The sequence below is a fragment of the Halichoerus grypus genome, chromosome 5 (assembly GCF_964656455.1).
Source record: "Halichoerus grypus chromosome 5, mHalGry1.hap1.1, whole genome shotgun sequence".
Classification (NCBI taxonomy): Eukaryota; Metazoa; Chordata; class Mammalia; order Carnivora; family Phocidae; genus Halichoerus; species Halichoerus grypus.
In genome coordinates this window covers 133100549-133118087 of record NC_135716.1, presented here as the reverse complement: position 1 = coordinate 133118087, position 17539 = coordinate 133100549, and the positions used below count along the sequence as shown (strand labels likewise).

Sequence of the window (17539 nt, the reverse complement as noted above, 5' to 3'; positions counted from 1 at the left end):
CACGGTCCACGGTCCTGGCCTGAGTCCTTCAGCATCTGAGTTTTTGACCATGGGGTAAAAGATCTTCTGGAAAGTTGTTCCAATATGTCAAGCAGGTGGTGGGACAATGACAAGCTTAGGAATCAAAAACTTCCAAGTCCTAAGATAATTTCAGTTCTTTCTCCTTCTCCTCGTAGAGGTGGCAGGAATGAGGGATAACTGGCCAAACATAGATTCTCCAACACCCCTTCAGAAATCACTTGAATACAGGCAGTCACGAAAAGACTCCTTCACAACAACGCGCATGTCAAGAAACATTTTATCCTCATGATCCCAGTCTCTGTTTATTACCCCTAACTATGCCCCAAGTGCCCAGTCTTTATTCATTTATTAAGTATGTGCTGGGTTTCTTCTGGAGGTGAGCCACTCTACTATATATTCACAAGGAATCTAGGAATTCTGTGATCCTGAGGACTTGATAAGTTCAGCTGAGAAGAAAACACCCACACAGACCAAAGAGGTCCTTACTGCTAACAGCTCTAACTCTGTGCCAGGTACTGTGTTAAGAGCTTTCATCCTCACATCACTCCAGAAGATAAGGATGATGATTATCTCCAAAGAGGAATACGTTTTAGAGCCTTAAATGACAGAGGCCAAAGAAGCTGAAGTAAAAGAAGAAAAACAGTGCAGAACAAGGTGTACAACGTGACAGATGCTACCTAAAAAAAGAAATATTTTTGGTTACAAATAAAGTCACTACCCTTCAGTGAAAGAATGCTAGCAAATTACCCTGTGATTGGTCTCGATGTCAAAGACTGCAATTTTCCATTCTTTGGAACATTCAATAATTTTTGGTGGTCACAGACATACATTCTTTAATAATAATAGATAATGTTTATTTTAATGTTTGTTAGAAAAAGATAATTACACACTAGAGCAATGGTTTTCTGGATGATATTGCTTAAGAAGAAGCTCACTTAAAAATCCAGTCAAGAAATGAGCAGAAGACATGAACAGACATTTCTCCAAAGATGACATCTAAATGGCCAACAGACACATGAAAAAATGCTCAACATCACTCAGCATCAGGGAAATACAAATCAAAACCACAATGAGATGCCGCCTCACACCAGTCAGAATGGCTAAAATGAACAACTCAGGAAACAACAGATGTTAACAAGGATATGGAGAAAGGGGAACCCTCCTACACTGTTGGTGGGAATGAAAACTGGTACAGCCATTCTGGAAAACAGTATGGAAGCTCCTCAAAAAGTTAAAAATAGAGCTACCCTACAACCCAGCAATTGCACTACTAGGTATTTATCCAAAGATACAAACATAGTGATTTGAAGGGGCACATGCACCCTAATGTTCATAGCAGCAATGTCTGCAATAGCCAAACGGTGGAAAGAGCCGAGATGCCCTTCAACAGATGAATGGATAAAGAAGATGTGGTCCATATATACAATGGAACATTACTCAGCAATCTCAAAGAATGAAATCTTGCCATTTGCAATGATGTGGATGGAACTAGAGGGTACTATGCTAAGCAAAATAAGTCAGTCAGAAGACAAATACTGTATGATTTCACTCATATGTGGAATTTAAGAAACAAAACAGATGAACATAGGGGAAGGGAAGGAAAAATAAAATTAGATGAAAACACAGAGGGAGGCAAACCTTAAGAGACTCTTAACTATAGGGAACAAACTGAGGGTTGCTGGAGGGGAGGTGGGTGGGGGGATGGGGTAACTGAATTGGGTGATGGGCATTAAGGAGGACACTTGACGTAATGAGCACTGGGTGTATACGCGACTGATGAATCACTAAATTCTACCCTTGAAACAAATCATATGGTATATGTTAACTAAACTGAATTTAAATAAAACAAATTTTTTGAAAAAGAGGCTAACTTAAAACCTGAGTTAACCTGAAATAGATTTAAAGAAAAGCAGTAAACATATAATATTAGATGCCATACAGGTATGATAAATACTCTGACAGTGGTATGCAAAATACTTGTGTTTTACTCATTACAAAAAAAAAAAGAAGAGTAAAGACACAAGCTGTCTACTTACTAATCAGAAGAACAAAGGTCTCTCTATTCGTGAAGGGCAAAATTCAGAATACTGCTGGATTCACTAAGGACAGCGTCTCTGGTTGGTGCTACGACTGAAGCCACTTTCCAGGGTCTGAAGGCGGGAAGGAGGTGGGGGAGCTGGGCAAACACAAAATGCTGTCCAGTATTTCAGGAATCTGAATCTTGGGTTCTCAGCATTAACATTTAGTATGTATTGTACCTAGTACCTGAAGCAGAAGCAAGGTGGTTCTTGCCACGGCCAGCCGGGTAGGCCAACATTATCAAAACACGATTACGTAAAGCAAAATGCAACACATTTTTGCTAGCAACTAATGAAAACTGCACCTAATCCCATGGCACGAATATTTCTGTCCCGCAGTTGAGAGATTTTGTCTTTGCGGCCGTACAGCCTGAGGCAGCAGCAGGAGCGTGAGCCCTCCACACGGCTGGCTGGATTAGGAAGGGAGGACAGGCCAGAATGCCCCTGGACAGAAGCACCCTTTGTGAGGTGAGGCCCCAGGGAAAGAAGACAGTTTAGGTTTACTCCTATCTACCTATGTTTGAATTTGCTTCTTGACCCTGTCACCAAAACAAAACCCAAAAAGACAAAAAACAAAACCAAAAACAAACAAAAAACCCCACAAAAAAACCAAATCCCCCCCAAACAAATGGAAAAACCCCCAAAACCCATTTAAATTTAAAACATACATTTTTAAAACTTCAGAAAACTCAATGAGCAATTAGTAAAGGTGGCTGCAAAGCTTCTGGCAGCAGGAGCTAAGGTATGAGGCAGGCCAGTCATCTAGCTTTCTTCCAAAGTATTGCTCCCTGGGAGACTTGGGAACATCAGCTGGATGCTACATAATTTTCTGGAAATGTATCGAGATGGAGAAAATGGTATTTCCCTATAAGGAGAGTACTGAAAATGGCTAGTACTATAATAATGTAATAAGCCACTTTAGGTGTGTTTGTGAGAGAGAAGGGAGGAAGTCCCCAAAGGACATTGCTTGAGTGATGAGACCACTACTAAGGATAAGCTCAGAGATATTGACTGGGTTCTTACTATGTACCAGGCACTGTGCTAAATGCTACACAACGACTAACTTATTTAACCTTCACACTAATCCTATGGGGTCACCTACTATCATCCTCACTTGACGTAGGGAGAAACTAAGGCACAAAGAAATTAAGTCGATTGGAGCTAGCAAGTGTCACAGTGCTGGGATCTGACCCTAGGTAGATGAGCTCCAAACCTTTGCTCTTAAATGCAGGTCCCTCAGCTGCATTCTGAGCAAGATGATTCCAGGTTAAGCAGCAGGGTTTTTGAACTGCCCACTGCTGCATGTGAGTCTAGAACCCAAGCCAAAATTCTCAGGGTGTCCAAGGAAAGGCAACAGCTACCAGGGGTGTTTTTTCTTCCCTAGGCCTCACGTCCTACTCAGACACCTCTTCAACTAATTGATGTTCAGATATGTAAAGCACGTTCATGGACAGGGATGCCAATTTGTAATCTGCGGAGAGCCTGCATATCATAGTGCAGCTTTACAGAAACGGATGGAGACTGGAGACAAGGCTCGGGTCCAGAGGCATGAATGTGTAACCACTACCCACTGAGGGGCTGCAAGGACTCGGGTGTTTTTGTGAGGGGCTATGTAAATACAATCTCCTTTCATCGTCACTACAACCCAATGAACTACGCATTAGTCCCATTTTACAGATGGGAAGAATGATGCCTAGAGAGGTTCAATCATCTGTGCCAAACCCACTCCTACTAAGGGGTAGATCTGGGATTTGAACCTAAGCTTCTCTAGTTCCAAATCTTCCGTCCCTCCTAGCATATTGCCTAAGGGAATATGTGATCCCATTTAGCAGCCTGGAGTAGTGGCTAAGTTCACAGACTGGAGCCAGGCTGTCTGGCCTTGACCAGCTTTGCCACATGTGAGGTGTGTGACTGAGGGCAAGTCACTTCTTATCTCTGTGCCTCTTTCTTCATCTGCAAGATGTGAGTAACAACTGTACCTGTCTCTCAGTTTGCACTGAGGAGTGAATGAGTTAATATTTGTAAAGTGTTTAGAACACTGCTTGGCACATAGTAAATATTACATAAACGTTGTGAAATAAATAAAATACAAGTCTCTCTTATGTGGGCATCTACACACAGCTGATAAGCCAAGCAGGAGGTAATGCATATATCATCAGTGGAAGATATATCTAAATCTGCTTTCCCAGGGGCCAAGTAGCCAGCCCATCATGGACGCTGGCTGTGGGACCCAGCAGGCTTTAGATCTGAATTGCTGAACTGAAAGAATCCATTTGGAATAGACTTTAGGCTTCAGTCCCAGATCTGACAGGAATTAGCTGTGCAATTTGGAGAAGGCACTGTATTCTTCTGGGCCCCATTTCCTCCTGTGTTAAAACTACTGGGCCCATCGTGACCAGGACACGTGGCACAGGGAAAGAAAGAGGGCAGAAACTGGCCCACGTGCCCTGGGTTCTAGTTCTCCCACATAGGAATTTTGTAACTTTGGACAAATGGCTTCATTTCTTTGAATTTTAATTTTCTCTCCTCAAAGATGAAGAAAACGGTACCTGTCCCTCTTACTTATCTCATGGGGTTAGGGAAAAATAAGAAAGCAAATTTGAGAGCCCCTCTGCAAGGACTGTTCTACAAGAGCATCTCCTATTTTTGGGTAATAGGTGGACACTTAATAAATAAATATTTGTGGAAATGATTCGATCACTTACCATGGTCTGGAATAACCCCCTTATTACTTGTCTCTCTGTCCCCTTAGGATCTAAGGTCTCTGAAGGCAGGATATCTCCGTCTATATCCCTGTACTCGGTAAAAAGTAAGCACTTAAATATTTATTGATTGAACTTGTGGAATGTAGTAACACATGAATCAATGAATAAATGACTTTGAAGTAGCATGAAAAGCCAACAAACAATCAAAAAACAAAAAACAAGCCAAACTGACCTAAAGATTTTAATTAAAGCCCGAAGTGCAGAGAAGCAGAAGGGAAGATGTGCAGGCATAAAGCTCTGCTGTATCACCTGACTCCTCTGAATTCTTTTCTTTGGGGAATCGGTTTGCTCGAGGAATGGCAGAGTTAAGATGCTATAAAGTGGTTAAATTAACATACTCAGCAGGTACACTGACTTTCTAAAGCTGAATACCAACTGGGATAATTAAAGGCCAGAGCCTTCTCCTTCTTTAAAAATTGACTCCCCTATAAACTACCTGCTGACAAAGGCATAATTAAGTTGACTCCTGTAAGAATACATAAGGAAACTTTTCTCCTCCATTCTTAATTAAAAAAAAAAAAAAAGTTTCCATTCCCCAAGCTCAATGAGCACTCAAATGCACGATAACTAGAAGGAAACTTAACAAAACACTTTTTGTTGTTCTTTCTTCTTTTTTTTAAAATTAAGCCTGCAACATCCTTTCTTCCTAGTAACCAATTCGCCAGAGGTTTGGAAGTGGCTTGCGCTGGGGAAGGCATCCGGAGGGAGGCAGCTACCCAGGGCAGGAGGTGGTCACACCAGCTCTTCACTGAGGGATGGAGAAATGCCCAGGAGCCTCCTCCGTGACTGTCCGTCTGTGTGGCCTAAAATAAAATCTGAGATTTTTTTTTTTTTACTGTTCTAAAAATAGGGGTTTGGCTTAAATCCACCAGTTGGTGTTTTGATTTTTAAATTATGTGCAAAAAAAATCATGCTTAACCTAGTGAGTACTCATACGTAATTCAGAGAGATTAAAATTTTATTTTGATCTCAAGGTTCTAAAACATTTTTCTTTTCGAATCTGAGGAGAGGTGAAAGGAGATCAAAGGAAGGCTGGTGATAATGATGCGGAAGGCTTAAGCTCCAGTTTGACAGCAAAAGGCCAGTAGACATCCCTAAAGCAAGGAATATTTTAAGTTTTCTTGGGGGGCGCAGGTGCTGGAGGGAGCTATAATTCAATAATTCACTCAAAATAAATGGAAGAAAGACTGGTGAGTTTCAACTTATATCTTTCCTGATGTCATTTCTTCCTCTTTTTTTTTAAGATTTTTTAATTTTTATTTATTTGACAAAGAGAGAGAGACAGCGAGATAAGTAACACAAGCAGGGGGAGTGGGAGAGGGAGAAGCAGGCCTCCCGCTGAGCAGGGAGCCCGATGTGGCTCGATCCCAGGACCCCGGGATCATGACCTGAGCTGAAGGCAGACGCTTAAGGACTGAGCCACCCAGGCGGCCCCCCTGATGTCATTTCTGGAACCAACCTTCATGAACACAAAACTGGAAATAATTTCTAACAGGTAGCTTTAAAAGCACGAAGAATTTTCTGAGTGTTGGATGGTCCAAGACTTGGTCTTTGGGATAAGACTTTTAAAATCTCAGGGCGCCTGGGTGGCTCAGTCATTGAGCGTCTGCCTTCAGCTCAGGTCATGATCAGGTCCTGGGATTGAGCCCCACATCGGGCTCCCTGCTCAGCGGGAAGCCTGCTTCTCCCTCTCCCACTCCCCCTGCTTGTGTTCCCTCTCTCGCTGTGTCTCTCTCTGATAAAATAAATAAAATCTTAAAAAAAAGACTTTTAAAATCTCCCTCATTAAATGCCAATCATAATGTATTTCAAGAAAGATGTGCTGTTACTGCATCTTAATTAATGAAGATTAAATTCATCATAAATGAAACGGGGCTAGTCTTAAAATAAGGCTTTCATTGGACAGGAGTGAGGTGAGTGGGGAGTGCTGTAAGAAGCAAGTATGAATGCTATCTGCTTCTGGAAAGACTGAAATACCTTCAACAGTTGATTTCGCTTGTGAATTTTGGCAACACAGTTTTCAGCTAATCTCTGGACTACAAAGATTTGGAATTTTGTGTGTGTGGGTAGCATCATGTGTGACCCATGAAAGCCACCATCTCGTCTCCCCCTCTCTCCGGAACAAACACCCACAAACCGACCGGGGATGCTCTGAAGGTTAAACTGGCTAGTTCAATTGTCCAGGAATGTACGCTATGCAAACAATGTCGGCTCCCTGTGCCAAGGCAGAGATACCAGGGGACTTGAGGCCACTGGCCAGGAGAAGAAGGATGGTGGGGCATAGTTGTATTCACTGGGGCCGAATGGGAACCCGCAGAGATTGGCTGCAGTGTTTCACTATCCTAATCTGCAAAAGACAAATAGTTACAGAACTTGCTATATTAAAACCAGAGACTGTTAGTCTGAGGAGGGGAGGAGAGGGGAGGGCAGGCAGGAATGAAGAGCCTTCCTTTTAGGGAAAAAAAGGCGGGGTGGGGGGGGGTGGGGAGAGAACCTGTAAAGTGGACTACAATTCACTTTTTAAAGGATTCTTCTGCTTGCAAATGGTTCTTTTGAAGAGGGGAAGTTCTGGGTATTTAGGAATTTGGTTAAAGATCAATAAAGAAATCCCTGGCTTTTTCAGATGCTTGAGGCAGAGAAACTAGTGTCAGGAGGCAGTCTCCCAATCAAAGATCAATCCTCTGATAGGAAAGTCAGAGCCGCCGAGCCAAGGGTACCTTAGGCTTCTGGGAAGATGCTGTTTACTTTGCAAAAATCTCCTTTATGCATTTTTTTTTCTTCTTTGGAGAAATACAAGGGATGTGAGATCTTCAATGGAGGCAGCAAGAAGGGAGCAGGAAGCAGAATGGGGTATGGGGGGGGCAGCAAGAAGAGAGGGTAGAGGAAGGCCCGCAGCATCTCTCCTTGGGGTGGCAGGTGTTTTGCTTGCACCCTCTTAGAGTTCCTGAAATAATTAACATGCGCTGCCATTCTTGTTTTTCTAGTGGTGATTTCATCCAGTCCTTGTAGAAACTCAGAATTAAATGTCACGGTTTTGTCTTCTGGAAAGCAAAACTCTCCTCCAAACAAGAGAGTTCTGCATACCGCTGAGAGCACGTGAGATCTGAAACGTTTGCAGAGTGCTAATCATTAACACACTGCTTTTGAAGGCAGGACAGCCTCTTTCTTTGCTGACTATCTCGTTTCCTTCTATTGGGTCCTGCCCTGTCCTAGTTTACTTTCTGTTTCTCCCACTCGTTTCCATGCATCCTTCCATAACGCACGCACACGAAGTCCCAAAGAGCCGCTCCCTCTCTGCCGGCCAACTCAACACTTCCCTCACTAACCCTCCTTTTTCAAAATAAACTCATCTCTGACTTATTTTTCCAACGCCTCTCCATCTTCTCACCGCCCCCCCTCGGGTGTGTGTGTGTGGGGGGGGGAGTGGGAAGCTTTCCTCCTTCCCAAGTTAACACAGGAGAATGAAGGAGAAGTAAGATCTGTAAGAAATTGTAAATAAAAATGCGTCCGAGAGGAGGAAGAGCTAGTAATTAAAATGTGGAGGCAGCCAGACCTGGGTCTGCATCCTGGCTTTGTCCTTGACTAGCAGTGAGGTTTTGGACAGGTCACTTAACTTCCCTAAACCTCAGCTGTCTCATCTGCCAAATGGAGGGAATAATGTACAAACTCCTCCAGGGCTCTAAGGGGAATTAAATGAGATGAAGCACTTGTAGCACTTCCAGTCCCTGGAGCAGAGTAAACACTCGGCAAATGTGTGCTTTGTTATCATCACTACTGCTATTATTATAATATAAACTCTATGGATAGGAATGTCACCTCCCCTCTTCCCCCAAGTGCCCAAGGAGTAAAAAGGACTCGGAGCTTCTAAAAACTACAGAATGGTACCGTAAGGAAGGCTTGGATGCAATTCCTGGCTGATGGCAGCCCCTGGGAAGCACTTCTCAGAAGCGATGTGCAGCACAGAGCAAAGGGCCTATTTTCAGGCCTTTCCAATCAGAGCACAGTGGTTGCTCTGGAGGCCTTACCTGGCAGCCCAGCCTCAACCCACATGGTCTCCCCACAGGCTATCAGCATTCCCAGGAGGATGCAGCCCTGCCCCAGACTCAGGAATGTACAGCCAACTTGCTGCGCCCCGCCCCCCACGTCTCTTCTCACTTTTGCTCAGTCTTGAGAAAAACGGAAAAGCAATAGCTTCTCGTGAAGGCGCAAGGGCTCTCTGCCTGCTGTGAGTCACCCATTAAGGCCTGTCCCATTTGTAGACTCTCCCAGAAACGACACAAAACACACAAAGTCAGGTTCCACATCCCAGAAAGGCTGATTCACCAGGGCGTCTTCAGTGTGGAACTGTGCGGATGGGAGGTTCACCACAGCCTAGCCTGCCAAGGGCCCATCTTCGAAAAAAAGAAAGAAAGGAAGAAAGGAAGGGAAGGGAAGAAAAGACAAGACAGGAAAGAAAGAAAAACGTCTGAACCTTTCCTAATAAGGTAATACCACATGCCATTTGTGGTTTCCAACTGCTCAGCACTCTGGGATTGTGGGACACTCACTGCGGCCCTCGCCTGGAGCTGGTGTGAGGCTCTCCGGGAAGATGAGAGTCTCTGGGGTGCCTCTGGGGATTACAAGTGAATGGCGAACACGCTCTGCCCTTGGCACCCCACATTCTCCTGATTAGCCACACTGCCCCGCAGCCCTCCTTCCTGCTGCCCCCTGCAGGCCTCTGGCTTTGCAGATGTAGGCTCCAAAGCGCTCAGGTTGCTTTGCAAGCATGCTTTTTCTCTCTCGGAGTAGGTACAAGCTTCTTGAGGGCAGAAACGCTCCTTTATTGCTTTTGTCTCACCCTGCCATGCTTGTCACGCATAAGCCACCCAGCGGTTACTCAATAAATGCTTGATGACGGAACAGCGCTGAGAATTTTACAGATCAGTAGGTGATCACTTTATACCCTTAACCCTCCAACTTATAAATCAGCAGGATCTCAAAAGCTGGCTTCAAAGAAGGTTCTTAGGGAGCATATTTTCCCACAGAAACAGTGGTATAACTGGGGGGTTAGGTTTCCAGGCCCACTCATTTCTCAGAATATCCTGTCCATATTTATATACTCTTATTGAGCCGGACTCCCATCAGACTGGCAGATCATGTGCAGAAGAGACTTAGGTTCTTTCCATTTACTTTAATGATTCATTTTAGTTACAGCATCAGTGATTTGCACAGATTTCTTCCCCCTCTCACGGGATGCATCTCCCTATTTTAGGACACTTTACGTAGGTAATGATCAGATACTTTAAAAATAACATTAAGACAGTTATTTTTGTTCATCATTTAAAAAAAAGATACATGTACTTTTGTTTTTCCTTCTGTATTAAAAAACTTTTTCAACAGTTTGTAACTACAATTATTATTTGGGCCACCCAGGACTTTTCCAAACATTTTATACGCACGCGTGCTCACTCGCACACACCCCTGTACATCCATTCATATTTACCTATTTCCAAAAAAGATCTGTAGTAAAAATACAGCCTCCATGACTGGCAATTTATATTTGACACACACACACACACACACATTAAAATATTTATTTGCCACTAAGTAAATCAGCCTTTAAAGTAAAAACTACAGTTGTTCAAAAGTAAGGCAGAGTCTGCAGGAGACCTTCTTGCTGGGGCACAGGGAGAATGTTGCATGGTCTGCCTCCGGGAATAATGCTGTATGTACAGAAAAAAGCTTTCTGTGCTTCTTCAGAGAGAAGAACAAACACCAGCAGCTGCCTGGCCCCTGGTGAGGACAGTCTGTGGCCTCGGTGGCCGGTCTCCTCCAGAGCCTGCAGTGCGGCAGCTCCGAAGGAGCACCGTTCGCCGCCCAGGGTGGGGCCTTCCAGCAGGTCAGGGCTGCTGTGTTGGGGGCGATGAGTACAAAAGTTCACATGCACCCAAATACCTGCTGGTGCACCTGCTCCCTTTCCTAGCTCCCTGGACACTTAGGTCAACTAAACAGCCTTACCTTGGCCCTTGCTCCCCATTCAAAAGCATCCCCCAAAAGATAAGCCTACTACATATTTTCCACATGAAAAGCAAGATAGCTCTTGTACCTCTAAGACTGATGGAAAGAATGAACCTGTGGACGACTCTAGAAGTGGGAAAACCAGAACAGCAAACAGGACGATCTCACGAAGATAAGGTGCTCAACGCATGCACTAAATGTGCCCTGCTCCATCTTCTGCCTTTCTAACTCAAATCAGCATTTAGTGCAGCAAAACAGAGATGTCAGGTTAATGCCCATGAAGCATGACAAGTACCAGCACATTTGAATCACAGCTGTCTTTCAACAAGTTATTGCCAAGATACAAGTAACTGCCGTTTCTTCTCCACCCCGCTGCACGGAGCCTGGTAGTAACTCATTATCACCCATCTTTGAGTGATTGGGTTGATGCTTTAATGGGAAGCTCTGAATAATGGGACATTCTCATTAGCAGCCCCTTTCTCCTATCAGCTCTTACAGAAAATCTCCCACCATTGGGAGAAATACAATTTAATCAACATAGCAATTTATTACCCTATATTCACCTTTTCCTTGGGGTTTCAGGATGTTGCTCTGATTCTAGCTCTGATCAGTGACAAGAGGACAGCTGTCGAGCTGTAGCAAATATAAAAGACTGGGCTGAATGTCCTTAGATCCCAACAGACAACTTTGAAGTATGATTACGGACTTTCAAAAATCTCAGACATGAACAGGGCATTGTTGTCTCTGAGAAGTGTGAAGTGCACAGGGGTGGGGTTCATAGGTTTTCTGTAGTCAGATCCCAGTTATTTGAGCTATTATTCTAATTTAAGGATGACAGATGTGAAGCATGCATGCCGCCTCTTCCCCCTCCTGTACCCATGGCAGACATCACTAATGGATCACAGTGCTCTTCCTTGCTGGGCCCAGACATGAGTTAATTAATAGCACTTTTCAACACCTGGCTCCAATCAACTGTAGGTGGTACATATGTTGGAAACAATTAGCTACTCCTGTTCTAGCTGATTTCAAACACCTTAATTTATGTAAATCTATGCAACTTACAGTTGACTAAGGTATCATTACTTTCCTAGCAACATTCTCTTTATTCTCAGCTGGTCCCTTCACTAATCCAGCTACAAATAATATTAGCTATCACCCATGGCCTTTACTATGTGCCAGACACCCGTTAGTCAGTGCTAACTTATGTCCCTATGTCCTTACAAAAGTCCCAAAGCAGAGACGGGTAGCGTAAATCTGATCTGTATTACATCTTCTAGCAACTTTCTCTGGTGACTCCCAGGCTGAGTCTGTGGCCTCCTTTTGGTGTCCTCCAGTGCCACCATTGGATTGACCTCAATGCACTACAATGGCAAGTTCATGCAATTGTCTTCCCTACTCAATGAAGACAAGACCCACATCTTACTCACCTTTGAATGCCCAACACCTGGGACACAGCTAAGTACATAGTGGGTGTTCAGTGCTTATGTTGCAAGAATTTTTTTTTTCAAAGCTCCCGTTTTCAAACATTCCCAGAGCTTCAACTCAGGCAGGCTCTGCAATGAACAGGTGAACCCTGACAAGCTACCAAGGGAGGTCATTTACATCATAAAGTAAGGTGTGCTGGTCAAGTAAGGCAGAACTGAGGTGGGGTCAGGGCAGCCCCCAATGGACTTGTACAAGTCTGCCTTTGGCCTGGCCCCACCTCCTCCTTTCTGAGCACTGAAAGTGCTATGCTTGCTCACTCACTCACAGCTCTTTATTCACCTTCTTGCTTCACTGCCTTTTTAATTTTTTTTTCTCTCTTTCTCTGCCCGCCACACTGGATTGTGTTCTCCCCAGTTCTACAATCCCAGCACTTAGTCAAGTGTCTGGCCAGTGATGCATAAAGACTCCTTGAAGAGATCTGTAGTAAGAAGGGCACTGGCCTGAGTCGGGAGCGCAGGGAGCTGCTTCCAAAACCGTCCTGACCGCCCTGGGTGGTTGTCTCTAGTTCTTATTACTGGGAGAATGCCCGCTCCGGCAGGACAGGTGGGGAGCCTTGAGAGTGACCGTGGATTTAAACTCTCTGCTAAGAATGTCCACGATAGCCAAACTGTGGAAACAGCCTACATGTCCATCAACAGATGAATGGATAAAGAAGATGTGGTGTGTGTGTGTGTATATATTTATATTTATATATAAATATTGGAATATTATGCAGCCATCAAAAATGAAATCTTGCCATTTGCAACAACGTGGATGGAACTAGAGGGTATTATGGAATATTATGCAACCATCAGAAAAATGGAATCTTGCCATTTGCAACGACATGGATGGAACTAGAGGGTATTATGCTAAGCAAAATAAGTCAATCAGAGAAAGACAAGTATCATATGATCTCACTGATATGAGGAATTTGAGAAACCAGGTAGAGGATCATAGGGGAAGGGAGGGAAAAATGAAACAAGACGAAACCAGAGAGGGAGACAAACCATAAGAGACTCTTAATCTCAGGAAACAAACTGAGGGTTGCTGGAGTGGTGGGGGATGGGAGGGATGGGGTGGCTGGGTGATGGACATTGGGGAGGGTATGTGCTATGGTGAGCGCTGTGAATTGTGTAAGACTGATGAGTCACAGACCTGTACCTCTGAAACAAGTAATACATTATATGTTAATAAAAAATAAACAAACTCTCTGCTAAGTTATCACTTCTCCTTTTTGTGAGGCTGCCAGGTCCAGAGCTGGTGTCATCACTCTAGAATAGCCCCAAATGCTTTCCAGCCGCCTCGGGCCCCCCTTTAGTCCGCTTCGTGCAGCCCATTCTACTGCAACACGTGAGAATCTGCTGTCTCCTGCCTGTTGTGACCCTTCCAGCATCATGCAAAGAATTTCCTTGCCTCCGTTTCTCCTCATTACCTCCCTGCACAGATTCTTGGGAGGATCAAGCGTAACCTCCCAGGGGGGCCCACAGGGCCCTGTGAGTTCTGACTCCTGACTACCTCTCCAGCTTGCTTCTGACCCCACCCGCCTCCCACACACCAAGCTCTGGTCACACCTGAACTCACCATTCCCGTCCCTGCCACAAACCTCGGCCCACTGTTGCGGTCTCCAGCTCAGGGAATGGCACCACTCTCTGGACAGCTGCTCCCGCCAGACGCTCTGGAGTCACCCGGGGCCCCCCTCTCTCCCATGGCACCACCTCTTCCATCTCCTTGTCCTGCTCTCTCTGCATATGCAGTATTTCTCAAATTCATGGGCTTTTATCCCCATTGCCACCAACCTAGCTGGGACTAGGAGCAGCCCCCCACTGATCTCTGCCACATTGTGACAGCTTCCTAGCTGGTCTACCTGCCATCAGAACTCCACCAATCCATTCTTCACAGCCAGAGTGATCTTCCCGAAAGACAAATCATATCGTGTCCCTCCCCTTTTTAGTCTTCTTCTACAGCTTAGACATCACTTCCTCCAGGAAGCTTTCCTGACGTGCCCATAGCATTTATATTTCCTCCATTAAAACAAAAAGTGTACCAAAAAACCTCCCAAAACAAAAAAACCCACACCAATGCTTGTAGGTCTTCTCCAATACAAGTAAACTCCATGAGGATCCACCTTGCTCTCCTCTGAACGATGTGATATTTTTTATGATTCCCTCTGTACCAGGCACTCTAACCTGCCACTCAGGAGCCATCTCCACCTTCTGCCCTGCTGGCAGAACAAGTGCACCCTTTCCTCATGTGACTAGGGTAAATCCAAATTGGTCTAGGCCACATAAATGACCCCACCCCATTTGTTAAGGATGAGTTTTGGGGTGGGCATATGTCCCACTTCTGCCAATGACACATGAGCAGTCAGCTGGGGGTGGGGCCCGGGTTTCTAAAGGTCTCTTCATTCTTAAGGAGAGATGCATAAGAAGCAGTTCTCTATGTGCCTTGCCATTGATAGGAGAGGATGAGCTGCCTGCAGCCATTCTGTGCCCATGAGGAGAGCCAGCTGATGCTTTGAGGATGACACAAAGAACCTGATGTTGACGAGCTACTGAATTGGTCAAGTGGAGAAAGCCTGCATTGGAACTTCTTTTTAGATAAGTTGGATTTTCTCTTACTTGTAGTCCAAATAGAGATAGCTATGTAGAGCATTTTTTCCACTTTATATTGTCTTAGAGGTACGTAGGCATAAATCTTGTTTCTTCTGTTCCATTACGGGCTTTCTGAGGGCAAGGTTTACATTTGATATACCCTTGTATCCCCCAAAGGCAGCGTGGCTCATCTCATCCCACTCCTGTGCTTGAATGAAGAGCCCACAGTGTCTTCTGGCTTCATACTGGGAGATCCCAGTACTCTTAAAATGGGTCTTGCCTTCTTCAAGGGCTTAATTTTTTGTTTGTTTTTGTTTGTACTTTTTAAATGTTTGACACAGAAAGAAACATCAACAAAATATAAAAGCTCTATGGTCAACTTTAGGAGACTAACCCTGTCTTATTCATCCTTATACACCTTGTAGCACCGAGTACACGCTTTGTGCAAAGTGGATACTCAAAATGTTTGCTGAATTAATAATTTAATTTGCTTCTGATGAGTCAAGGGCACTTAAGACTTTTACAGAGTCCTAGGGTCACAATGATGAAGAGTAAATTACCAACAAATGTGCTAAATATATCCTGATCCTGGGCTGTCACTAGTGGTCAGCTTTTGTTTGTTTATAGGGGAGCCTTGATCCACCAAGAGGCTAAGGCTTTAAACTAGGACAACAAGCAGAGTTAGGCATTGGAGAGTGAGCCAAAGACCAAAGTTTGATCGCCTGCTGAGTGTGCACTGAATGCTCACCCTGTCTGGGCCGGGCCTTCAGGCTGCAACCAGACAAGAGAGTGCCCACTGTCCTCGAGGGGCTTAGCATCCGGGGGGTGGGGGAGGGAAACACGCAACTTCTAAACAGTGCGCTAACTGTTCTAGGACGTAAGGCAGAGGGTGTGACAGGGATGCCCGGGCAGTGCTGGCTGAGCTGGGAAGACCTCCCAGAGGAACATGTGGATGGCACCTGAATGCAGAAGGGAAGTTAGTTCGTCAGAGGGGCAAGGAAAGAAAAGAAAAAACAAAAAAAACACAAAAAAACGGAGTAGCACCATCAGGCATATAGTTCATAAAAAGCCCGTTCTGACTGCATTCTGGGGTGGGAGAGATGAGGCTAGAGTCAGATACCAGCTGGGAGGCTGCAGCAGTAACTCACTGCTGAGTAATGGGCTTCTCGGGCTAGAAATGGATGGATGACAACCGACGCCGGGCACGGGTCCCCAAGAGCTTGTGGTGCTGTGCCTATTGCTCAAAGGAGGACAGCTCTGGACGCCAGCGTCCCACCTTCTGGGTTTGGGACGGGGAAGGGCTTTGCATTGGAGGCAACATGGTACAAGGCAGTGGTTTAAAATTTCTCTTTGCTTGTAAATACTTCGTTAGAATGAAATACGAACCTGGGATGTGTGTGCATGTGCATACATATGCACGCGTGTGATATGAAGTCCTGCCTCCTCAGTCACCCCTATTCCATAATTAGGGGAGCTCAGGGTCAGTTCTGGTCCCAACACTCCTGCTGCACCCTCTGTGACCAGCTCAAGCCTCTCTGACTCATTCCCCGCCCCCCGCAAGTCCCGTGAAGGATCTGGACCTTGGCATCTCTATAGTCAACACCTACTTTGATTTTCCAACTTCTGGCAGCAAAAAGGTTCGGTAAAATATCTTTGATAACTGACCTCAAGGGTAATCCGTACTGTGAGGTTTCTGATTCTGTGGAGCACAGAGTCTCACTCAGTTCCCCGGGCTGAGGTTGAGAAGTGCCTCAGGCCATGTGGCCAGGCAGAACCCGGCTTTCCAGAGCCTCAGGCCTGGGCATTATCCCCCATACCACGGGGTATGACTTTTCTAAGTGTGCCATTATGAGGAAGCAAGTAGGAAGCCCTGTTCTAGATGGGAGAAAGAAAAACATCTACATGAGTCCAGAATTTCCTTTGGCCTGTCACTTACACATCTTCCTATCTCTCAAGGGTCCACTAGCTCTGTTAGTGACAAGGCACACGTGCTTCCAACTGCGTCCTGGGAAGGTGAACACAGAAGGTGACAAGTAATAGGGCCAAAGGAGCAAGGACAGGTGGGAGCCTTTGTACCTGTGCTCTCCAGCTCACGCCTTTCAGCCTACCTGGGGACCTCACCCTACTGGCTATCACCTACCCCTCCGACAGCTCCAAACCCTCCCTCTATCTCCTTTAATATGCATAACTTTGGTCACAGTGGGGGAAAAAAAATCTTGTACTTAGAGGGAGAACTATTCAGAAGGAAGAACACTGCTTTCCTTGAGAAGGCTGACCCCAGGGCCTCTAGGTCACAGAGGCCCCCAAGGACTGACAAATTCAGAGGAAGATTCAAGATGGATGGCTCAATTCACTTAAAGAGAAAAAGCAGCAGCGAATAGAAGTTTACAGAAACATGTCTCAGTGCTCAGAACCACAGGTGTGAGGAGGAGGTTTCAGTCTGACTTCACTTGGGTTTCCTATTGCAGTGACACATAAAAAAAAAAAAAGAAAAAACAAGCTACCAAACCACTGGGACTGAATTATTATACCTGGAGAATGATTAATGTGGCCTGGGTCCTGTTTTCCTTCCTCAGAGCTCACTGGCGCTGTGACAACCAAAAGCTATGACCCGACGGTAGCG

General features: G+C 45.1%; 1 protein-coding gene across 11 annotated transcripts in view; it reads right to left on the bottom strand.

The window, feature by feature from the left end:
• GNG12 (G protein subunit gamma 12) overlaps positions 1–17539 on the bottom strand; it is a 127061-nt gene that overhangs the window by 35906 nt on the left and 73616 nt on the right. The window contains exon 1 of one of the 11 annotated variants that reach the window (XM_036103741.2): positions 9412–9436. The exons of 9 other annotated variants lie outside the window; for them this stretch is intronic. The gene's annotated coding sequence lies outside the window, so the exon portion shown is untranslated. Of the gene's footprint in view, positions 1–4804; positions 4826–9411; positions 9437–17539 lie in introns of those variants that run through there. One more of the 11 variants, XM_078072943.1, reaches the window with a different exon arrangement.